Source organism: Aquarana catesbeiana, linkage group LG04 (genome assembly GCF_042186555.1).
Source record: "Aquarana catesbeiana isolate 2022-GZ linkage group LG04, ASM4218655v1, whole genome shotgun sequence".
NCBI classification, from domain to species: domain Eukaryota; kingdom Metazoa; phylum Chordata; class Amphibia; order Anura; family Ranidae; genus Aquarana; species Aquarana catesbeiana.
Window position 1 is genome coordinate 582,416,103 of NC_133327.1, and position 25,138 is coordinate 582,441,240.

The following is a 25,138-nucleotide window of genomic DNA, read 5'->3' on the forward strand; positions in this document are numbered from 1 at the left end:
ATCTGTAACATTGTTATGTGGAATATCTGAAGGTGTTTAAGCCCATTTTTTTTTTTGGTTCTATTTTAATGCTTGTGAATAAAGATATAATATTTGATTATAATTTTGTCTTGTCTCCTATACTGAGCCTGTAAAGTCTGGTTACCCAGACGGGATCTTGTATTTGCCGCCCCGCACTTCTTTGCATTTCTATTTCGGATGTGGCTTTATTAGTAAAAAAAAAATGTATTTATGCTTACTGGCACTTTGTGTTTTATGGATGCATGCGGCCTGGCTTGGGAGTTTGCAAGCACAGGTGCCACCTTAGCGCCCACCTTGCTGCAAGAGTATCCCAGAGGAGGGAGAAGCTGACAACACTGGTGGGGGAGTGCCAAAAGAGGATCAAAGCAATCTTTCTGTGCATTATCGTTGCACAGAGCAGGTATTATCTCTTTTTTATGAACAAAATGTAAGCCTTTAATATCACTTTAAGTCAAAATGCATTGAAAATACTCTTGTGTATGAGTAAAATGTATCAACTGGGTAGGGGCGATGTGTACAGCTTACGGCTTTAGTTGGATCCCCCCTATGCCTTTTTCTTTAGGTACAGTACATATTTTAATGTTAGACTACATTTAACCTATACATTTCTCATTCATTAAACAGTTCGCCCCTTCTGCATATCAAAAGAATGCCGTTCTTGCTTTTCTGTGTGTGAATGAAATTGGATTCTAAGATTTAAAAAAAACAAACAAAACTGTTTTTTAAAAAAAAAACTGCTTGCATGATTGGATGATGGACGTCAGTGTCTTTTTTTTTGCCATTCTTTATAAGTTTTCCATAATTTGACAAAAAGAGAAAAAATTAAAAAAAGGTTTACAAACTGTAAGAGAAGCTGAACAAAAACAGTACAAAATCAGACCACCCTAACACAGGTGTGGTAAATAACATACAAAAAAAAACACATTTGTAACAATGGATCACATGATCCCAGTGTCATAATGAGCAGATTCAGAGGATCCTTATTAATTTAGCAGATAACACATAAAAACGGCCACCTTCAATAACCAACATGCAATGAAGTTGATTGAAAATAAATAAGAAAATACCTCACTTCTCTTGACTTTGCCAGAAAGTGTCATGCAATCAAATTGCTTCTCTATAGAGAGGAAAAAAAGGGGGTGGAAGTGGAGAAAGTAAGAGAAGTAAAGAAGAAGAGACAGAATGAGATCTGAGCCAAGCCTGCTCCCCACACGGTCCAGCATCGAGAAGTTAAGGAGAGCACCCCGATTTTTTTTTTTTAAATTCTTTATTTTATTTTTTTAAAAGGTAATCATATGAAAACACAGATACATTCTGGAAGAAACATACACACACAACAATAGTCTCCCCCATGGCACTCAAAAGTACAGTCATTTTATATATAAGAAAAACTTACGTTATCCATGGGGTACCATCAGTTTGTAGAAGGATAGGGAGGCTCTGTATGACACATGACCACTCTTTGAATGGCAAATACCGTATTTTATATAGAAAGGAAGGTAGCGTGGATCTCTTTAAACCTGGGGTCAAATGACCCAAACATTAGAAAAAACAAACAAAAAAAAAAAGAGAGAAATAAAGAAAGAAAAAAAAAAGGGGGGGAGGGTGGGAGAAGAAGAAAAAGGGGGAGGGGGAAGTGGAAGTACACATATCTCTGTCCAGTCTCATTACCCCCGTCGGGGGAACATGCAAGGTCAACATATTGTTGCAGGATAGACCATAAGCTCATTGTATTCCTCAGAGTATACAAATTCGTGCCACCAAAATCATTTTTTTGAAAATTGCTCACTGAGGCCCTTCTCTGTGACCACCAAGTTTTCTATTGCCCTTATCTCTGACACCTTTCTCAACCACATGGCCACCGAGGGGGGCTGCGCCCGCTTCCAAAGGGACAATTTATTTCTTATAGACTTTGGTGGGAATCTTGTGGTGATGAAGAAGGAAGAATTCAGGGGTCTCAGGTATCTCTTGGTCTGTGAATTTTTGCACTATGCGACGTACCTCCATCCAGAAAGGACGGAGGGTTCGACAGGACCAGAAGACATGGAGCAGTGAGCCAGTCTCCTCTCCACATCTCCAACACAGGCTTGTACTCTGGGGGAATATCTGATGTATTCTTTGCGGGGTGTAGTACCACCAGGCTAGTAGCTTGTATCCTACCTCTTGATTTCTGGCACAGATGGATGTCTTATGAGCAAAAAGAAAGAGCCAATCTATTTGTTTCTCTGTAAATTGCACCCCCTAGGTCCCGTTCCCACTTGGAAATGTAAGGAGGTCTATAGTCCTGGGGTTGAGCAAGTAATAGTTGGTAAGTCAGGGAAATAGCATGTCTCAGCGGAGTTTGTTCCAAGCACATCAGTTCAAAGGGGGTTAATTGCCTCTCAAACAACTCAGGTGGGGGCAGGGAGCCAATAAAATGGGTTAGTTGAATCTTTTGCCAAAACAATAAACCCGCCAGGGCTGGATCCTCTGTTATTTGTTGCCTGTTCTTCCACCGGCCATTGGTAAGAAAGTGTCTTGCTTGAGATTGCTCAACCTCCAACAGCTTCAAGAATCTGGGGTCTTCAAGACCTGGAGCAAAAGCTGGGTTTCCAATAATGGGAGTGAGTGGGGACGGGAGCGGTGCGACCAAAAAAACGCGGAAAACTTTGCAGACTGTTTGCCACGTTTCCCCCACCGTCGGGTGGTTAATTATTCGGTTAGGCATGTGCTTATGACACCAAAGCAACGATTTCAGTCTGGTTTCTGCTAGGGCATATTCTATTTGCACCCACTGCTTCAAGGCACTACGCCGACACCAGTCTTAAACCCTGGCCAGATGGCATGCCATTAGGTAGAGTTTAGCGTCCGGTAGGGCAACACCCCCTCTTAGCTTGGGTAGTCGAAGGGTGGTCTGGGCCAAGTGTGGTGGTTTTTGAGCCCAAACGAACTTGACAAAGGTTTTGTTGACCGCTTTAAGGAAGGACGCGGGAATGCGTATAGGGAGAGCCTGGAACCGAGGAACTGGTACAGTAACCGAGGCATGATGTTCATTTTTATTATGGCACAACGTCCAAACCAGGAAAACATTCCTTTCTGCCAGGTCTGGAGATCTTTTTTTAGCCCCCCCGTTTTAGTCTTAACCCAAGATAAAGCCCTTTCATGATCCAGGATCCGTCTCTTCTTGTGTCACCAGAAGCCAGTCCAACTATATCAAATAGACAGAGGATACAGTTGGCCCTCCCGGATACGCTTGAATTAATCAGTACAAGAATACTCCAGCCAGTAGAACCATGTCTTATTAAATTTTTGTTCCATCCCCCTTAAAGCGCTAGCCTTACACTTGCGGAACAACTGTGCCAGAGAGGGAAACCATGAAGGATTTCCAAAACGACCGAATGCAATATCTGGCTGTGTTAATCAGATGTCTCACCACAGATTACCTGTTCACCTTCATCCGTATTGGAGTAGGAATCAAAAGAGAAAAGGCTGTGTAACATTTTGGGTACTACTGGACTTAAATCTCAAACAATGCTATCAACTTTCCCAACTATCTTCTGTAAACTACAACACAATTTCTCTGTATGTAATGAAGATAAGGAGAGAGGGATACATTTATATGACAAAACTGCTTCCCCATAGATGCAGTGCAGTGAGTGGGTGTAGTCATCTTAGGATAGGAAGTGAGTTACTGGCAGGTTTCCAAAATGAAAATGAAGGGAAAAGCCTAAAAAAGGTAAAAGGGAAATGAATGCATCTACAACATCTTAGGATTGGTAAGGTAAATATATTTAGCACTTGCTAACTGCATAACGCCATTGTACAGCTGCTAGGTGGCTCTCCTGTGCTGGATCACGTACCTAGTGCATATTTGGCACTTTCGAGTAGAGGGGGTGCACCACCAGCATATATGTAACTAGGTCATGGTATCTTCCAAAGTAATATAAGTTGCTGATAACACAATGGCTCTCAAACGATCATCACCTTATTTAGATTTAGGAATTACTTTGCATATTAAAGCAAATTACAGTTACTGCTGAATAATAAGATCATTCTCATTGTAAAACCATCTTAAACTTTTAACATTTGCTAAATTATTGAAAGAGCAGATGGATGTGAGATGGTAGTAAATAAAGGCTAAATGTCAAGTGTGCAAATGCACATTTTTGTGATGGATTCAGCACTTCCTATTCATAATGAATGTACATGATAAGTACAGTATCTCATTCTCCACCTTGCGATTTGAAAACGAAAACCACAGGGAGTGAATATTGATCTACTAATTTTGCCTCTCATTCTAGTTTGCAAACAATGACAGATCTGAAGACGCTTTATGTAGATTTCCATGACTAAATCATTATAACAGCATTACAAATGTAAATGCAAACTTGTGTGAAATTAAACTCAAGAGAGAGAGGAACTGAAGAACTAATTAGCAGAATCATGATAGATCACCTGTATTGTGCAAAGCAAAGTATTAATTTAAACTCAATTTTGCATTATCTTGGTGAAGATAAACCCTCTTTCTGCTGGGGCCTAACTTTTTTGCACACAAGTGAAAATTCACATTTTAGGCCTGAAGATTAGTTAAAACCACCAAAACGTTATGTATTTCCATGTAGATATATAATTGTTGCACTCAATAATTGTTCTACTGTTTATCAAATCTATATTTTGAGTAAAAAATACACTTAAATTAACTTAGCACACACAAACACAATATGTTACCCATTTTTTTACTAAAATCTAAAAGATGAGGTTGCATTGAGTAAATATATACAAAATATGTTGGGCTTCAAAATTGGACATACTCCTCAAACGACGAAAACAACAGTACACCAAATTGTCCATAGGCAATACTTTGAAAGACTTTAGCAGGTCAGCATATGCAGGAACACCTAATATGTGTCAAAAGTATTGGGACACCCGCCTTTACACGCACATGAACTTTATTGGCATCCAAGTCTTAGTCCGTAGGGTTCAATATTGAGTTGGCTTGACCTTTGCAGCTATAACAGCTTCAAGTCTTGTGAGAAGGCTGTCCACAAGGTTTAGGAGAGGGTGTATGGGAATGTTTGACCATTCTTCCAGAAGGGCATTTGTGGGGTCAGGCGCTGATGTTGGATGAGAAGGCCTGGCTCGTAATCTCTGCTCTAATTCATCCTAAAGGTGTTCCATCAGGTTGAGATCAGGACTGTGTGCAGGCCAGTCAAGTTCCTCCACCCCAAACTCGCTCATCCATGTCTTTATGGACCTTGCTTTGTGCACTGGTCCAAATAGTTTGGTGGAGGTGATATTATAGTGTGGGGTTGCTTTTTTTAGGGTGGGGCTTGGCCCCGTAGTTCCAGTGAAGGGAACTCTTAAGGCGTCAGCATACCAAGACATTTTGAACAGTTTCACGCTCCCAACTTTGTGGGAACAGTTTTGGGGTGGCCCCTTCCTGTTCCAACATGACTGCACACCAGTGCACAAAGCAAGACATAAAGACATGGTTGAGCGAGTTTTGGGGTGGGGGAACTTGACTGGCATGCGCAGAGTCCTGACCTCAACCCGATATAACACCTTTGGGATGAATTAGCGGTGGGGAGGCGAGGAGCTCCAAGTGTTGGTTAAGATACATTTTTTTCTTCGATAGTTCCCTCTGATATATAACACTAAGCTCTCCAGTGCATGTACCGTATTTATCGGCATATAACATGCACTTTTTTCCCCTGAAAATCAGGGGAAAATCATGGGTGTGTGCTATAGGCCGATTCCCGCCAATTTTGTGTGATCGGAGCGATCGATGCCGACATACACAGCCATGTGTAAATTCAAATATGGCACCGAAACTGCAGGGACTCGGCGGAGCCATATTTGAATTTACACACGGCTGTGTATGTCGGCAGGGATCGCGGCGATCCCACAAGGCTGCACTGGGACAAGGCTGCACTGGGGCAAGGCTGCACTGGGGCAAAGCTGCACTGACAAGGCTGCACTGACAAGGCTGCACTGACATGGCTGCACTGACAAGGCTGCACTGACATGGCTGCACTGGGGCAAAGCTGCACTGACAATTCTGCACTGGGGCAAAGCTGCACTGACAAGGCTGCAATAGACACTGGAGCAAGGCTGCACTGACACTGACAAAGCTGCAGATGGACACCGATAACGCTGCATTGATGGGCATTTTAATGTAAGTTTTTCTTCCTTAAACTTTGCTCCTAAAAGTTTTTTTCCTTAAAATTCCCCCCTAAACTTTGGGTGCGTGTAATACGCCGGCGCGTGTTATACGCCGATAAATACGGTAATTTATAAAAAATTTGCTGTACATTAGCTTACTTCAGAGTGCCGTTTGGCACTCAGCTGACTGTCCGCTGGTCTCCTCTCCTAATCTGATAACTGTAGGGGGAGGTGCTGGGAAACCCCCACTGACGTCAGCTGAGATGAGGAGAGGAGGAGATAGGCAGGCAGTCACGTGAGCACCAAATGGTGCTCTGAAGTAAGCTATTATACAGACTATTTTTATAAATGACATCCACTGTGGATTAGTGGTATATATTAGAGGGAACTATAGAAGAAAAAAAACGGTTATGTTTAGGGCAGGAGGGGAGGATCAGGGAGCTGACAGGCAGGGAGGGGAGGGGGAGGAGGACAGAGGAGACACAGGCACAGAGAGCAGGGCTGCGGCTGATGGAGGCATGTACTCTGACCCCAGTGTCAGGGCTCAGCAGCCCTGATATATCATGGTCAGCGTACAGGGGGAGGGCAAAAAACTGGCAGGATCAGCCAGTTATTTGAGGTGATAAAAGGGGCCAAATGACACAGCACTGTGCTGTATAACATGCTTTAAGGTAACAGGATCCACACTTGGAGATAGTATTTGCAATAATCACAAGATGTGGAAATTGCACATTCTATTTATATTTTAATAAACTTGATTTTAAACGTTATTGCGCAATGAATTGTTTCTATATATTCTGAGCATTATCAAGAATCGATCTTGAAACGAGGTATATGTTCCTAACTACTTGAGGTGGTATTCCTGATAATTGAAGAGCTCCCTTTAGCTATACACAAGGCTTGAATAGACCCTGAGGGGCTGATTTACTAAAACTGGAGAGGGCAAAATCTAGTGCAGCTGTGCATGGTAGCCAATAAGCTTCCAACTTTTTCAGTTAAGCTTTGACAATAAAACCTTGAAGCTGATGGGTTTCTATGCAGAACTGCACCAGATTTTACACTCTCCAGTTTTAGCAAATCAACCCCTCAGGGTCTTCCTCTAAGGTGAGCAGCCAATTCACTCAGAGGTGGAAGGTGGAGGTTATTGCAAACCAGTTGTTTCTTGGCACGGATTGAATGTATCGTTTTTGTGTGAGAGGTTATCCACTCATCTTATAATTATCAGAGATTTGAACTTTTATCACTACTGGACTCTTTTTTCACTATTGCACTTTATAATTATTTATTATTTAGATGTGGAGCTACACTGACCATTGGTTATAAGGTTGTACTTATATAAGGATTTAGTGCTGAATAAGCGCACCATTATTTGTATATACCGTGTTTCCCTGAAAATAAGCCCGGGTCTTATATTAATTTTGGCAACAAAAGACCCAGTAGGGCTTATTTTCGGGGTAGGGCTTGACATGTGCTGTCTTCTCTCCCCATCTCCTTCCCTGCCTGTCAGGAATCCCCAGTGGCCAGTGGAACTGAGTAAAAGTGGGTGTAAAATCCCAAAATGCTCCATATTACGGTATTACACAATGCAAACCGTGCATTTCTCTGCAATCTATCTGTGATAAACACCCTGTTACAGCGCCTGTGACCCACAGATCCTCTCTTCCCGCACTGACCTTAATGTTCTGGTGCAGTCCAGGGCATGCTCCGTGCATTGCAGAGGGAGGGGGGCCCGAGATCCCCCACTGACAGCTGGCAGAAGAGGAGAAGAGGAGAGCAGCGGCGGATCAGCTGAGCGCCACTTGGTGCTTCCATAGCCCACTGGAGCTTCCTTTCCTGCTCCAAGCACTGCAGAGGGAGGGGGTCTGAGATCCCCTTGCTGACAGCTGGCAGGAGAGGAGAGCAGCGGGGGACCAGCTGGGCGCCACATGGCACTTCCATGGCTCGCTGGAGCTCGCTTCCCTGCTCCGAGCACTGCAAAGGGGGGCCGCTGACAGCTGGGAGAAGAGGAGGAGAGCAGCGGGGGATCAGCTGAGTGTCGAGCGGTGCCGCACAGAAGGCATTTATCACAGCAGCATACACAGTTCACACTATATAACACTGCAATACAGTGCATCAACAACCACTTTAAACTAGGGCTTATTTTCGGGGTGGGGCTTATATTGCAGCCCTCCCCAAAAATCACAGTAGGGCTTATTTGCGGGGTAGGTCTTATTTTTGGGAAAACATGGTAAGTGTATATTTTTAGCACCGATCACTGTATTACTGTCACAAAGTGTCAAAAAGTGTCAGCTAGTGTCTGCCACAATATCGCAGTGCGACTATAAGCCACTGATCACCGCCATTACTAGTATAAAAAAATAAATATATAAAAATTTCAGTATATATATATATATATATATATATATATATATATATGTGTATATATATATATATATATATATATATATATATATATATATATATATATATATATATATATATGTGTGTATATGTGTATATATATATATATAAATCCATCTTTTCTTTCCGACGGATGTTGGCTCAAACTTGCATACACACGGTCGCACAAAGTTGGTCGGAATTTCCGAACGTCAAGAACACGATGACGCACACCACGTACGATGAGACTATAAAAGGGCAGTTCAATAACAAGCGTGGCACCCTTTGGGCTCCTTTTGCTAATCATCTTGTGTTAGTAAAAGTTTGGTGAGAGACGATTCGCGCCTTTTCAGACTCGTGGTTTTCAGTTCGTTTTTCTGCTGTTCAGTTTGTGCTTGTGGGTTTGTATCTGGTCTTCAGTACGTGCAGTGAGTTCCCATTGATTTATCAGTGTGTTCTTGTCCGTTCGTTACTGATTTTCAGGTCGCTCTTTACAGGCCTTGCTGTTCTTCAGTGCGTTCTGTTACTTCGTTCTGACCAGCCGACCGTGTTCTAGCCATGTTGCGTGTACGTACTCATCGTAGAGTTCGTGCTGTGTGGGGGCTTGGTGTTGGGGTTCTTACTTTGACACAAGCCCAGTCCATGAACAGGATGAGGAGGAGTTCATGGACCAAGAATTGGTTGCTCCAGCATGACCAATTCTGTCACATGCCTTTGCTCCGTGAGATCCATGAGTATAATCCTGACAATTTCACGAACTTTCTCTGGATGACGGACCCCATATTTCACCGTTTGTTGGCTTTGCTGACCCCTTATATCAGTAGGCAGGATACCTGCATGAGGCAAGCCATCACTCCGGAGCAGAGGCTAGTCGCCACCCTGCGGTATGGGGAGAAGCCTGCAGGACCTCAAGTTCTCGACAGGCATCTCCCCCCAGGATCTGGGGATCATTATCCCAGAGACCTGTTCTGCCATCATCCAGGTCCTGCAGAAGGACTATATTAAGGTAAGATTTTTATCCTTTAACATCACATTTTATTGTTTGCTAATGTATTGTATTTCTTTCCTTATTTCCCTAATTACCATGATTGGAATATGCTGTGAATGACCCCTTTGTCCTCATGCATGCTGGATTTTTGTAAAAAAAATGTTTGTCCTTCATGCATATTTGCCTTCACTTACCTCCCCGGCATGCTCTCCTGGGCCTATATCCACTTGCCTACTCACTGTTATGGAAATTTGGTTGTACGCAAAGCACACAGCCAAATCTCCTGTTTCTAATCATAATAGCAATTTCGTCTAATGATATAATACCAGTGCATCTCACCTTTTGATCGTATCCATCCTCTGGTGTGTGCCCCAGTCATCCAATAAGACAAAACAAATGGTTCTTACATTCCCATCTCAGCAAGACTGCCCTTTACAGCTCTGTCTGCCTCCTTTATTCAAAAGACCACAAAAGCAATCACAAACAGGAAGCCCTGGCCCCAACAGCCAATCGTTTCCTTCACAGGGTGTGACCTCACAGGATGTAAGTGACCATATAAGGATTTAACAACAGAGTACAAAACAACCAATGAACAATGACTACAGGACATGATACAATATACTAAATGACGATGACTAAAGTTCCTCGTGCATGGATGAGAGATTATCTGCAGGTGTAGGTCATGGCACCCCAAACATGTTGATCAGGCACACCAGGGGTGACAAGAGCAAAACACCTCTAAACCGATAATGTCTTTGCAGAGTGAACGCATCCCCACCAGACGATCGTTCTGTGCATTGCACAGGGGCCCTTTACTGGTGGACATGTCCTCTCTCCGCAAACACTTCTCTCCAAACACCAGGAAGTTTTCCATTACTTAACAGGTCTCAGCCAGCATCGATCTGCCCCAGCCAGTTCTTTAGAACGGGCTGTGGTAGATCAGACACACTGGGAGATTTATGACAACACATTAATATAACATTTTCCACAACAGTCCCTCCTCTTGTCATATGATCCCATGTGTCCCTCGATGAATCCTGATCTTCTTCATAGTCCATAAAAAGTAAAACACGGCTTGACATGTAGACTCTGTTGGAGATGACGTGATGAGCTGTAGTAGTCTCTGGTCGGTCTGGGATCCTCTGTCTTGAACGTGGGTCGGGCTTCGGGGCATCTCATCAGGGAAGATGTGGTCATGTGCTCAGGCTCTGGTCACGCGTCCAATCAGGCAACAGGAGCACCTCATCATGGCATATAGAAGGAATAGAAACAAAAACAACATAAGTATATATACCCCTACTTCCTTCACTATGATCTGCTGCAAGGTAAAAATTAAATGTCCAACGATTCCCAAACCCTTAAAAAGGATTCCAACCTTCACTATCTATAGCTCTGGCTTTGCCTTGCAGGGATCTAAACCTTTCCATATGGGCCTGAACTTTGTCACTACTATCCCCGATCCAGATATAACAATCTTTACTTATGAATTCCCAGAAACCCCCTTGGAATGTAGGAACTTCCTTGTAGCTTCAACAGTTACATGAAACATCCCATCCTCAATGGATGAGAAATTGTTCAAGCGTTTCATAAGCTCAAGCCCCCACCGTGTATAAGCAATTCCCTTCCAGCTGTCCCTGCCATTCTTACTTTCTCTCGTGCCATCAGATCCTCACGATCGGCCACGACATAAGATGCTGGGACGAGTTTCATCAGCACACATGAACCTCTTGCCTTACTGGAAATTACCTTATAAACTGTAGATCCGCATTAATACCAAACTTCAGTTGTAGCACACTTGTGGACTACCTCGTTATCCCGATACCAAAGCTGGCAAGAACCAGAGCTATTGTTAAAATTATAACTAATTTTACCCTCTAGAAATGTTTTGTTGTTAAGTTCTTTTGACAGGTGTCTGTTTGGATTTTACTAGTCTGTCAAAACTCCTCACACCAATATGAACGTCACGTAGCATGTACCGCCTTCATCGCTGGGGCACTAGTAGACCCGACCATGTGTCCTGTTCTCTTTCTTAGCTAGTTGGGATGCTTTTCATCGTTACCCTTGCCAAAATTTATTAAACAAAAAAATATAAATGAACAAATGAACAAATTTACAATGACCCAGTCACCTGGTTGGAAAGAATGTAAACTGGTTATTGTGTCAGGGTCCAGGATGGACTCGTGAACCCTGTGGTGGACCTTTTGAAGTTCATGTTACAGTGATTGCACCCACCCCATCAGCTGAGAATGTAGGTGACAGCTAATGAGGAAAGTACAATTCTGTTTTTGGTTGACCTTCAAACAAACCTCATATGACAATAACCCAGACATCGGGACTGTGGTCACTGCATAACCTGTGTGTGGCTTACCATCCGGGGTGTAATACCTGGAACCAGTGACAAAAAGGTTCTTAGCATCTGGGATAGGAGCCTCTTTCACCAGACTGCTGCTTGCTGATTCAAATTCCATCAAAGAAAGACAGTCTTGGCACAAACTTGGTTAGAATTAGAGCGGTTAGTATTGTTGGTTTGAAAATGTGTTATTCTCACCACTCTCATCCCCCCTTTTCTTCCCTCCTCATTACAAACTGGAGGAAGACATGTAGGGTTTAGAATGGTGCAGAATAAAACAGTGAAATAGCCTATGATACTTTTACCTTCTTATACACCTGTACACACACTTCCAGAAACTGGACCTGAAAAGATACTTATAAACAAAGGTTATTACTCTATCCTTCAAAGAATGGTAAACAATACAACATTCGTGTACATTGGTAAATTGTCACTGACATTCCACAAAACCGATAATAAGTAAACCTTCTGTAAATCTTACTTTCACGTTTTTTTTTGTTTTTTTTTCCTAAAATACAACAGCCGCGACACGCAAGAGGGCTGTCACGGGAGGTTCAAACATCTTGTTACCACATACAAACAATGAGACAAAGAAAAACATTTAGATACAAATGTGGGGGAGATATTTCATAGTTCCCAAAAACAAAAAATGAAAAAATAAAAACGACCAGATGGAATGCTGCCTTCACTCTTTTAGCGATAGAAAAGAATACAATTTGAAAGGCATGAGAGCATTTCAAAATCTTTGCATGGACCAGCCACACAAAGTTCAGAAACAGGCCTGTGTATTTTTAATCACACAAATGTATACTACGCACCCATCAACTCACTCAACATTACAGATTTCTGAAGCCACAGTCACGCTACATCAACTCCAGAGGGATACCCAAAATAGTATCCTTGGACCACCTATGTCAATCTTTCTGGGGTTTAATGGCCTTTTCCTCAGAACTCAGATTTCATGTATTATGTAGCTGTCTGACTGGGGTGCATGGACGACCTATTGCCCATGACGATTCAAATCGCTTTTTTGGCGAACTCTGCGTCCAGAGAACCCTGCGCTTTATTTTCGGAGCGATTATGGTTTGCGCCTTTGTCACCATAATCGACCCCCGCATTCCGATTATTATACACGGCCTGAGCGGGGCTGTTAGCGTACTACTCCTCACGTTTATGCTAATACAATCGCGAACTGGAATTCCGACTATTATACACGGCCCGACCAGTCTCACAATATACAGCCCTCTAAACGTGTTCGTCCAACAACTACAAAAACACCATGAAATCCTCCGCTATTCAAAACAAAAACAAACTTATGGCTTCTATCTGTACCCAGATATTACAACAATAACTTGGATGCCTCCTGTTTGCTCTCTACCCAAAACTGTATTACAGTATAAACCTTCATTTAATTTAATAAAAATGATTTTGTCTTTCCAAACACAAGTCAAAAGATGCCAAGCCCCTCCCACCAACTTCCTGTTGCATACCTGAGTAGGAAGAGGGAGGGGGAGGGGAAGCCTCAAATAGCTTCATATTTTGTCTATCAAAACATTAGAAAAATCTATGGCTAACATCAACAGATAAAAACTCTTTGTCCTGGAGTGGTTGGAATAAGCCCCCATATTGCAAATGGGAGGGAATCCCCCTTGACTCACATATCCCCTAGGAAAACCAAAAGTTTTGACAGAAATACCACACAACAGTGTAACAAAAGCCAAAAACTGAAACTCCTGCAAAAAGATGGCTGAAGGAGTTCTTTTTCCTTCCACGGCAGCCACAAACAAAATGGTGCCATTAACACATGAAATTTAGTTGTTGATCCCGCCAAAATCGAGATTTCTTCACTAGAAACAAACTTCTTTAAAACAACTGGAATAAAAACCTAAATGATTCTATTGGAAATGGAATTCAGTACAAAACCAGAGATATTTCGCTCGATACTAAAATCAGCAGAAACAAGAAGGCAGTTGCAGCAATCGAAAATCGGTCCATGGCAAAATGGTGAATGAAACCAGGACTACAGAAAAATGGCCGACATTAACAAATGACAAGACAAACCAGGATTTCTTAAACACTACACTCTATTTGACTCTGAGAGGTAGAACTCCCCCCATGCTATTACCTAGAAACCTGAGACCCCCACAGTGTGTAAACAGCTCCTATTGTGATGTCCCAACAATGCATTGGCACTTGGATATGCGACAGGCATTTCAACTTAAAACCAATATTCAATACAGAAAACGCAATAGTTTCCTTGAAAAGTATGTAAACAGTACAAAAATAGAATTCACAAAATGGTGCCTAAAAGCCAGATTGTAGCTTAAAGCACATGGCTTTGCACACACAAATGAATACACAATGGAGCAGCTCCAGGAGGAGCTCACAGGTCTTCAAAATGGCCACCGATGCACATGGTGACCACAACAAAATGGCGCATTTTCCCACCAAAACTGACCAAGATGGATAAACATTTTAAAGTTCACACACAAAGGAAAAGAAAATGACCAACCGTAGTCACATGGTAGACAACAACAACAAGAGAACAAAAGGAAGTAGCAGACAAAAAACAATTTCCTGCCAAAACCAAAAATTTCTCCCCAAAAACGTACACATTTGAGATACTAAATGAACGCTTAGACAAACATTTAAAAGTGTTAAAGTTACAAAAAGCACAACTTCGGAACACATGCTATCCAACGAAACAACCAAGCCACATAACCCACAATTACACGGCTGAAACATACCCTCAAACTCAGTTCACATAAGCTTTCACAGGAACAAGACATTGAAAGATACAGACAGTGAATGCTTGCAATGTCTGTTCAGAACATTAGAGTTCCCTTCCCCCAGGGCGTAGACCCTTTCAATACAAAAACAACAATGCCTGCCCCTTCACTAAACTCATCTTTACAAACAGGTTCAGCTACTTACAAAACTACTCCACACACACATTGCAGGCTGCAAATAATATCAATTCATACATTTCTATTTCAAACATCTGCATTATTACACAGCATCACACACACACACACACACAGGCACACACACACACACAGGCACACACACACACACACACACAGACACAGGTACACACCAGACATACGATCAAACTTCCAGCATTATTTCAAAAGACGAAAAATGTGTTCTTTTTGCAAAGCAGACCCTCCCCAGCACATCTTAATGATCCGATTCTGAAGGAGGTTCTGTTCACTCCTACCTGGCTCGCCATGCTGTTCTGGAAATTTGGTTGTACGCAAAGCACACAGCCAAATCTCCTGTTTCTAATCATAATAGCAATTTCGTCTAATGATATAATACCAGTGCATCTCACCTTTTGATCGTATCCATCCTCTGGTGTGTGCCCCAGTCATCCAATAAGACAAAACAAATGGTTCTTACATTCCCATCTCAGCAAGACTGCCCTTTACAGCTCTGTCTGCCTCCTTTATTCAAAAGACCACAAAAGCAATCACAAACAGGAAGCCCTGGCCCCAACAGCCAATCGTTTCCTTCACAGGGTGTGACCTCACAGGATGTAAGTGACCATATAAGGATTTAACAACAGAGTACAAAACAACCAATGAACAATGACTACAGGACATGATACAATATACTAAATGACGATGACTAAAGTTCCTCGTGCATGGATGAGAGATTATCTGCAGGTGTAGGTCATGGCACCCCAAACATGTTGATCAGGCACACCAGGGGTGACAAGAGCAAAACACCTCTAAACCGATAATGTCTTTGCAGAGTGAACGCATCCCCACCAGACGATCGTTCTGTGCATTGCACAGGGGCCCTTTACTGGTGGACATGTCCTCTCTCCGCAAACACTTCTCTCCAAACACCAGGAAGTTTTCCATTACTTAACAGGTCTCAGCCAGCATCGATCTGCCCCAGCCAGTTCTTTAGAACGGGCTGTGGTAGATCAGACACACTGGGAGATTTATGACAACACATTAATATAACATTTTCCACAACATCACTTAACAATGTATTTTGTCAGCTCCATAGTAGTGCTTTACCCTAAACAACCCCTAAAATGTGTAAAAATGTTATTTGTGCTTTAAATTCAGACAGAGTGCCAGAGGCTTTTTTTGGGGTCCCAAACTCATTTGGAACCCTCCCTCCCCCCCAACTGCTCACTCAGCTGATACCAATCCTCTATCTGCTGACTTTGCTAAACCCATACACATTATACCTACCTCTTTTGTGTTCAGATTTATGGATGGATTCCCCAAAGTATGTAGTGCAAGGGCCTGCCTGAATACTTTCAAATGGTAATGTTAAACGTTTTTGTATCCTATTATTATCTTGATAGGTAATATCAGAATGTAAAAATGTGCTAAAATGTGTACAGTGTGTTTTTATATCTTTGTATTATGATACTTCTTACCTGTTCAGTGGGCTGCCAATAGTGTAAGTAAGGAGGGGCTGGCCAAAGTAATACACATTATTTAGGCATTCATCTCTCAATGAAGTGGAGAGGGTTACCTGTCCAAAACATCTCCCCCCCCCTAAAATTTTTAAAATGTGCCATCAGAGGGGGGGAGGAATCTGATAGGTGGACCTTATACCTTTGTCTTTAAACACTCCCTAAAATAAATGTTATACTGATGTTGGCCAAGAATGTTTGTGTCTAATCTGCTTTCAATGTTTATGTGCAAAATGATTAATTTTTTTTTTCTTGTTTGACTCCACATTTTCCTTCCAACCCACAGGAATGGCAGACTGTGGCCTCCCACTTTGCCCAGCGGTGGGACTTTCCCAACTGCGTAGGGGCAATTGATGGTAAACACGTCCACATTGTCCCACCCCCCAACTCTGGGTCATACTATTATAATTACAAGGGGTTAAATAGTATTGTGATGTTGGCGGTGGTGTCGGCTACTTACGAGTTCCTGTATGTGGACTTGGGGAAGAATGGCCGGATGTCAGATGGTGGAGTCATCTCCCAGACAGAGTTCTACAGGCATCTCCAGAATGGCAGCTTGGGCTTGCCACCTCCAGAAGACAATGCTGAAGGACTCCCATTTGTCTTTGTTGCGGATAAAGTGTTTGCGCTGGGGGACGATCTTATGCGGCCATTCCCTATGAGGACCTTCACCCCAGACCAGAGAGTTTTTAATTACCGGCTGGCCAGAGCCAGAAGAGTGGTGGAGAACACATTTGGAATAATGGCCAGCCGGTTCTGCCTATTTCTTACACCGATACACATGGTGGAATATAAACTCAATCACATCATCCTGTCTTGCTGTGTTCTCCACAACTTTTTAAGTAGAAATTCTTTGAACTATGCTGGCTCAGTTGGGCCTGAGGCCAGAATTAATATTAATGAACCTATCCTACTCCAATATCTAGCTCGAACTTGGAAAATCCCCATGCACCCCCTTTCTCTCGATATACGTAAGGCATTTGACACGGTCTCTTGGCCTTACCTACACTTTGTATTACAATGCTGGGGATTTGGCCCCAATTTCCTGCAATGGATAAACTCCCTATACAACCAACTGCAGGCCTACATTAAATATTCAGGATTTCGATCGGACTGTTTCCAAATACAATGTGGTACGAGACAGGGTTGCCCCCTCTCTCCCCTAGTGTTTGCGCTAGCAATTGAACCACTTGCGGCCCTGCCTAGGGAAAATCCAAATATTAAAGGCCTAGACATAGCTTCCACATGCCATAAACTGTGCTTATTCGCCGACGATGCACTGTTATTTGTCACCTCACCACGCACTACTCTCCCAAATCGTATTCAACTCTTAGACAAATTTGCTTTAATATCATGCCTGGAAGTTAACCAGTCCAAAGCTAAGGCTCTCAACGTGTCTCTTCCACAACCAGAAATTGAACACATACAAGAATTCTTTCCCTTCACCTGGTCTATATCCTCGATACCATATCTTGGTATTAAATTAACTAGCTATCCGGCCCATCTATTTCGAGCCAACTACCTTCCTATGTTAAAACATTTAACTGCCTTACTAGAATCATGGCGACCGTTATGTATCTCATGGTTTGGTCGGATTGCGGCTGTAAAAATGTCTCTGCTTCCAAAACTTCTCTATTTATATAGAGTTCTTCTGATCCCTATCCCTTCTTACTTCCACCAAATTATTCAAACGCGAGTGTCCAAATATATATGGGGCTCCACTAGACCTAGGGTGTCTAGGGCCATACTACTTCGTAGTAAGCTCAATGGGGGGTTGGGGCTACCTAACTTTATGAGATACTATCACGTGGTCCAGCTATCCCAGATCACTCTCTTTCATGCAAAAACTGAAATACCACTATGGGTTAGTCTGGAAGCTATTGACCTTTACCTCCTCACTGTGTCTAACCTATTATGGTTACCTTCCTCAACCCGTGGTCCTATTAGTAACCCCATTACCGGGTACTCCCTTAAGTTATGGGACAAACTTCGAGGCCCATTTAAACTGATATCAACTCACTCCCCGTTCACTTTCTTTTCTAGATCACCCGAAATTTTACCCGACACCAGGTTAATCCAAGATCATTTCAAATCTGGCTGAGAGCAGGGCTATATCGCATATGCGATTTTACATCTGGAACCTCCGTAAAGACGTTCTCATCACTACAAAACCAAGCAGAAATACCCTCGACAGAGTATTTTAGATATTTACAGATAGCCCATTTCGTTTGCACAACTATAGGCTCACACTCCTCATTAGACGATTTCTCCATATTTGAAGGAATTTGCAACTCGGACCCCCATGCTCCGGGCCTTATTTCACATTTATATACTCATTTGACCTCTCCCCCAGCCAACCTGCCCACTTACGCTGCACAGTGGTCCAAAGACCTATCAATAGATCTCGACGCGGAGGACTGGTCTGGTATCTGGTCCAATACAAAAATTTAATCCCACAATGTAATCGCTCAAGAAGCGAACTATAAAGTACTCATAAGATGGTATCTGGTTCCAGCCAGGATCTCTAAATTTCTCCCAAATTACTCCTCAGTATGTTTCTGTGGCTGTGGTGCGAGAGGTACTCACGTTTATATATGGTGGACATGTCCGATAGTACAGGAATTTTGGGTCGCAATATTCCGAATGGCTTCCACCTTACTTCAGCACACCATTGATTCTGACCCTTCTGTTGCATTGCTGAACCTTATCCCGTCAGAATACACCAGACCTGTCTCCTCCTTCAACTTACTACAGCGGCTAAACAGACGATAGCCAGAGCCTGGAAAACCCCAAAACTGAATCTCGCCGAAGTTAAGAATAGGATCACTCAAGCCATGATTCCTAGTAAAATCGAAGCAACAATTCTGGATAGAATTCCCCAACACCTTAAAATTTGGAACCCCTGGGTTGAACATTTTTTACCCCCAGACTTCGACAAACACCTTCTAGAGCCCTAGTTAGACCATGATAACGTCAGATTAACTCAGTGGTGTTCCGACAACCAATGCGACCCCCCCCGACCACCCTTCTCCCCACTCTCCCTTTCTCCAGACTCTCTCTGCCCCCCTTTTCTCTCCTCTTTTCTTATCCCCTCTTTACTAACTATCACTTTACCTACAGACACACCACTGGTAATACTTCCTAGTGATTACACAAAGTTTACTAGGTTTTGACCTTTCACATGTTTGCGGATTTACCTTCTATGTAAGTGCATAGATATATTGTTCCTGTTTTATCTTTACTTACATACTGCAATAAACCCAATGCGTCCACACATATTACTTTAATGCTTACCTTCTGTATTTTATTGTTATGACAACGATCTTATTGTCTATGTTACTAATTAGACGCACAAAAAGAAATTGTGTAACTAACATTGTTTATTGTCACACAAATATCACCTGTTGAACTTTATGTCTTCTTTTCAATAAAAAACTTTGAACAGAAATATTAATGAACCAACCCTGATGGCGCTTGAAGCTGGCCGTCCTGGCTTGCCCCCCCAGAGTTCCCGCAAGGCCCGTATAAGATACATGGAATACTTTGCGGGTAGGGGGGCCATAGATATGCCAGACAATGTCATTTTTTAAATAAAAATGTATTTGAAACTGAAAAAATATTTTCTTTGATTTACTGCTTGGCTTTCTTTTAGCTGTCTCCTCGGTTATCTTTTATTAATGTTCAAATTTTTTGGCCTTTTTCTTCAACAGTGCAAACTAAATTTCGTTGACACATGAAGTGACAATCTCTTCTTCGGCTAACTATTATTATTATGTTGTGGGTCTGCTACACACACACCTTGCTTTTTTGTTAATGTATGTAATGCATTACTGACAAAAATATGAATAATTTTCAACACAATGACTGAAATTTGGGGAGTCCTGAAAATGGAGTGATTGTGTAAAATTACAAAGCACTGTGGGTGTTATTTACTAAAGGAAAATACACTTTGCACTACAAGTGCACTTTAGACTGCACTGAAACTGCCCTTGTAGTGTAAAGTGGATTTGCCTTTAGTAAATAACCACCATTGCCACTGAAAACAACAACTTTACTCCAAAAACTGCTTTTGAGCATTGAAAGAAGAAGCCACACATTGTTGATTATCAATCTTTTTAATCAAAGCACAATCACATGTGCATTTCTAAAAGGGTTTTTGAACAAACCAACATGTTTGTTGTATAACAATTTTTTAGGTCACATTAATAAGTAATTAATAAGAAATGGCCTTTTAAGGTAAAACAGGCATGTTTAAAACCATAAAAAAATACACATCTCTGGAACTTACAAAGTTCAACTTTTATAGAAAGTAAAAGCAATATCAGACATGAGTATTTATAAACTGTGTTTGATATTGCGTTCAACAGATGGGGTGATGTCACCCCTGGAAAAACCAAATTTTGAAGATGCACACTAATTGCCTAATATCAACATGTGCTAGCTGCCATCATGGGGGATCAAGGGACGTGTTTTGTGGGTGCAACCCCTTCCTCTCAGCTACTTTATTATTGAGGAAGGGGTTGCACCCACAAAACGCATACATTGATCTCCCGCAATGTCAGATAGCACATGTTGACACACTCTGTGCATCTTCAAAATTTGGCTTTTCTATAATATGTCAAAAATTAGTCATAAAAACAAAAATAAACCTGCAATAAGTTAGGGATTTCTGGGTGTTTTATATTCTCCCTAAAACATCAATGATGTTCTTCATTTTGTTTTGAACATCATTGATGTTTTTCTTTAGGGTTTCTAAATCCCTATTACACCCCATTATCTCCCCGATAAGGATCTGGGCACTTTCACTTGTGAAATTACATTCCTCTTCCACAACATCACGATCACCTAAAACAAAAAAAAAACATGTATTACAAATATGCAGGCATCCATCTCTTACCTGAAGCTGTGGTCGCAGACACTCACCTGTTGTGGTGACAAGTTCTAAAACGTCTCCCTCCTCCTCCTCTGGTTGAGTTTGGGGGATTTCCCCTTCTTCCTGAGGTGGGGGGTCCGACATCTCCTCTGATGAGTGGTGTCCTCCGAGTCTTTTCTCCCCTATGTGAACAAAAATAGGTATACTTAGCACACAGATATTTGAGGCCAGAAATAGGAATATGAAACATTGCTTGGAAGTGGGGTACAATTGTCTGTTTTGGCAGAGTTCCAAGATGAAGAAATATTTTTGTTCTTTGTCAAGCTTGAATACTTACCTATTTTGTACAAGCTTCACAGATGGATACACCCCTATAGTATCCACTGGAGCACCTGTATGGGCCCCCTAATAAAAAGGGTGTTCTGGTGTCTCACACTAGTGCTCCAGCATCCAGATGTGTAAACAGCTGCTGAGTGTCCTCTCCTTACACAGAATCTAGTTTGCATTTCATTCTAGTTACAAACCCATCTAGCCAACAAACTTATTTTAAGAGAAGTAGGCCAGAAAAAATGTATTGAACTGCATCTGGCAAAAACATGGTGTTTTAGTGGCCAAACGAACAATGTTTCCTACGAACGAATAATGTGTCCATGAACACGAAAGTTGCCATTTTAAACTGTAAAGAAAAGCACATGGAGCAGCACGAACGTAATAAAAATAAAGAATAGGAATACAGGTCAACTACTTACTTTTTTGCAGCACTTTCCTGATCCTTCTATACTGATTCTGCTCCCTGATTTTGAGGTCCGACCACCTCAGTTGATCCCTGGATTGCCGTACCCCAAATTTTTCTGCAGAATCTTCACAACTTTCGCCATGATCTTGGTCTTTCTGACATTTGGGTTGGGGTAAGGTCCATGCTTCCCGTCATAGTCGGCCCTCTTCAATATGTCGACTATCTCCACCATCTCAACAAAGGTCATATTTGAGGCCTTAAATCTTCTCCTCCGGGATCATGACGTTTCTGGTTCCGGGCTTTCCTCCTCCTCCTCCTTGCTGGAATTATCATGCACCTGTTGTATCACCGCCATGTGCTTTTCCCCACTGCACTGAAAGGGAAGGGGCGAGGAATAGACTAGAAAGAATGTCAGGGGCGGGCGGAGTTTCACGCATGCGCAGTGTATATAAAGCGTAACACGCGTGTGTCGTTGTGTGAGCGGAGGAAGGAGTATCGGAAGCGCCGATCGTGATAACGAAGGTACCATTTGAACTTGGGCCTATACTGCTTATAGATTGAGGCCTATATTGGGCCAAGATTAGGGGACTTTAGCCTGACATTAGGGTTTGTCTTGTGTTGTGTCTTGCAGAGAAAATGGATCTAGTCAGTGATCATGACTTTATGCCAATATTCATTGATATGTTCAGGGAGCTGCCCTGTCTGTGGCAGGTAAACCACCCACATTATAACAATAAAACAAAGAGGAAGGCAGCACTGGATCAATTGCTGGAATTTGTGAAGCCGGTGATCCTCACGGCAGACATTCCCTATTTGAAGGCCCCAATTGGTGGCCTGAGGAGCACTTATCTAAGGGAGCGCAAGAAGGTCCAGGATTTACAAAGAGATCAGGAGCAGGCTGTGGTATTATGACAGGCTGCATTTTCTGGCAGGCCAGACTAAACCCAGGCCAGCACTCTCCAGTCTTCCTTCCACACTTCCTTCCCCCCTAGCTGAGGCTTCTGACACACAACCTGGGCCTTCCAGGCAGCAACATGTGGAGGAGCCCAGCCTGAGCCAGGTATAGCATTCTTCAAAATATTTCTGTTTGTCAAATTAATGATGTTAAATATATGTTAGTTTGGATTACTAATTTCTGATTTCACAAAGTGTTTTACATATCAATAGACAGTAGTAGCCACAAATGTCTGGGACAAGAATGAAAAATGATAGTCTTTTCTATTCATTAACATTCAATTTGTAATAGTCAAGAGCTGAAAATTGTGTGTGATTGATGAACCAAAAACTAAAACTATGTCCCTTTTTCATACACAGAAAAGTCTCAGCCAGGAGGTGGCCGGGCCCAGTAGCCTGCCCGATACCCAGGCCCCTCCCCTCCGCCTTCAACCAAACAGTGACAGGAAGAGGAGTAACATGAAGGAGGCAGCAATTGGCCTATTTATGAAGGCTACTGCAGCCGTCAGAACCCCCCCACAGTATTCAAGAGGACTTTGCTTACATTACAGCTTGCAAAATGCTGGAAATGGAGGAAGGCCAACGCCTAATATGTGAGTATCTCATCTTACAAGCCCTAAATAAGGGGATGAGGGGTCAACTTACAAGCCAAAGCCACGTTTGTGAGTTCAACCATGGTCCTCCTCCTCCTCCAGGTCTTTCTCCTCCTCCTGCCACATCTTCAACACCAGAGCCACAGCCTGGAAGGAAGCATCTAAGGAAGACCAGAGAGTGATGACCCTGGGTTCAGTCTGGTCTGACAAAAGATGTAGGCTCTTGTATGACCACAGCCTGGGGACATACATGTCATCTTCTGCTGTTCATGATCTCTTGGACTTCTGGACCAGATTGCACTCCCTTATATATGGACTCCTCAGGCCACCAATTTTGCATTAAAGTAGTTGATGTGTGCCCTGGGGGCCAAAGGCTTCCCCAATTTCTGCAGTTTCTCCAGCATTGTCTCCCTCTTTCTTTGGTTACGACCCTTTAACCACTTGAGCCCCGGACCATTATGCTGCCTAAGGACCAGAGGTCTTTTTCCAATTTGGCACTGCGTCGCTTTAACTGCTAATTGCGCGGTTATGCAATGCTGTACCCAAACGAAATTTGTGTCCTTTTCTTCCCACAAATAGAGCTTTCTTTTGATGGTATTTGATCACCTCTGCAGTTTTTATTTTTTGCGCTATAAACGGAAAAAGACCGAAAATTTTGAAAAAAAATGATATTTTCTACTTTTTGTTATAAAAAAAATCCAATAAACTCAATTTTAGTCATACATTTAGGCCAAAATGTATTCGGCCACATGTCTTTGGTAAAAAAAATGTCAATAAGCGTATATTTATTGGTTTGCGCAAAAGTTATAGCGTCTACAAACTAGGGTACATTTTCTGGAATTTACACAGCTTTTAGTTTATGACTGCCTATGTCATTTCTTGAGGTGCTAAAATGGCAGGGCAGTACAAACCCCCCCCCAAATGACCCCATTTTGGAAAGTAGACACCCCAAGGAAATTGCTGATAGGCATGTTGAACCCATTGAATATTTATTTTTTTTGTCCCAAGTGATTGAATAATGACAAAAAAAAAAAAAAAAAAAAATATTTACAAAAAGTTGTCACTAAATGATATATTGCTCACACAGGCCATGGGCCTATGTGGAATTGCACCCCAAAATATATTCAGCTACTTCTCCTGAGTACGGGGATACCACATGTGTGGGACTTTTTGGGAGCCTAGCCGCGTATGGGACCCCGAAAACCAATCACCGCCTTCAGGATTTCTAAGGGTGTAACTTTTTGATTTCACTCTTCACTGCCTATCACAGTTTCGGAGGCCATGGAATGCCCAGGTGGCACAACCCCCCCCCAAATGACCCCATTTTGGAAAGTAGACACCCCAAGCTATTTGCTGAGAGGCATATTGAGTCCATGGAATATTTTATATTTTGACACAAGTTGCGGGAAAGTGACACTTTTTTTTTTTTTTTGCACAAAGTTGTCACTAAATGATATATTGCTCACACAGGCCATGGGCCTATGTGGAATTGCACCCCAAAATACATTTAGCTGCTTCTCCTGAGTATAGGGATACCACATGTGTGGGACTTTTTGGGAGCCTAGCCGCGTACGGGGCCCCGAAAACCAATCACCGCCTTCAGCGTTTTTAAGGGCGTGAATTTTTGATTTTACTCTTCACTGCCTAACACCGTTTCGGAGG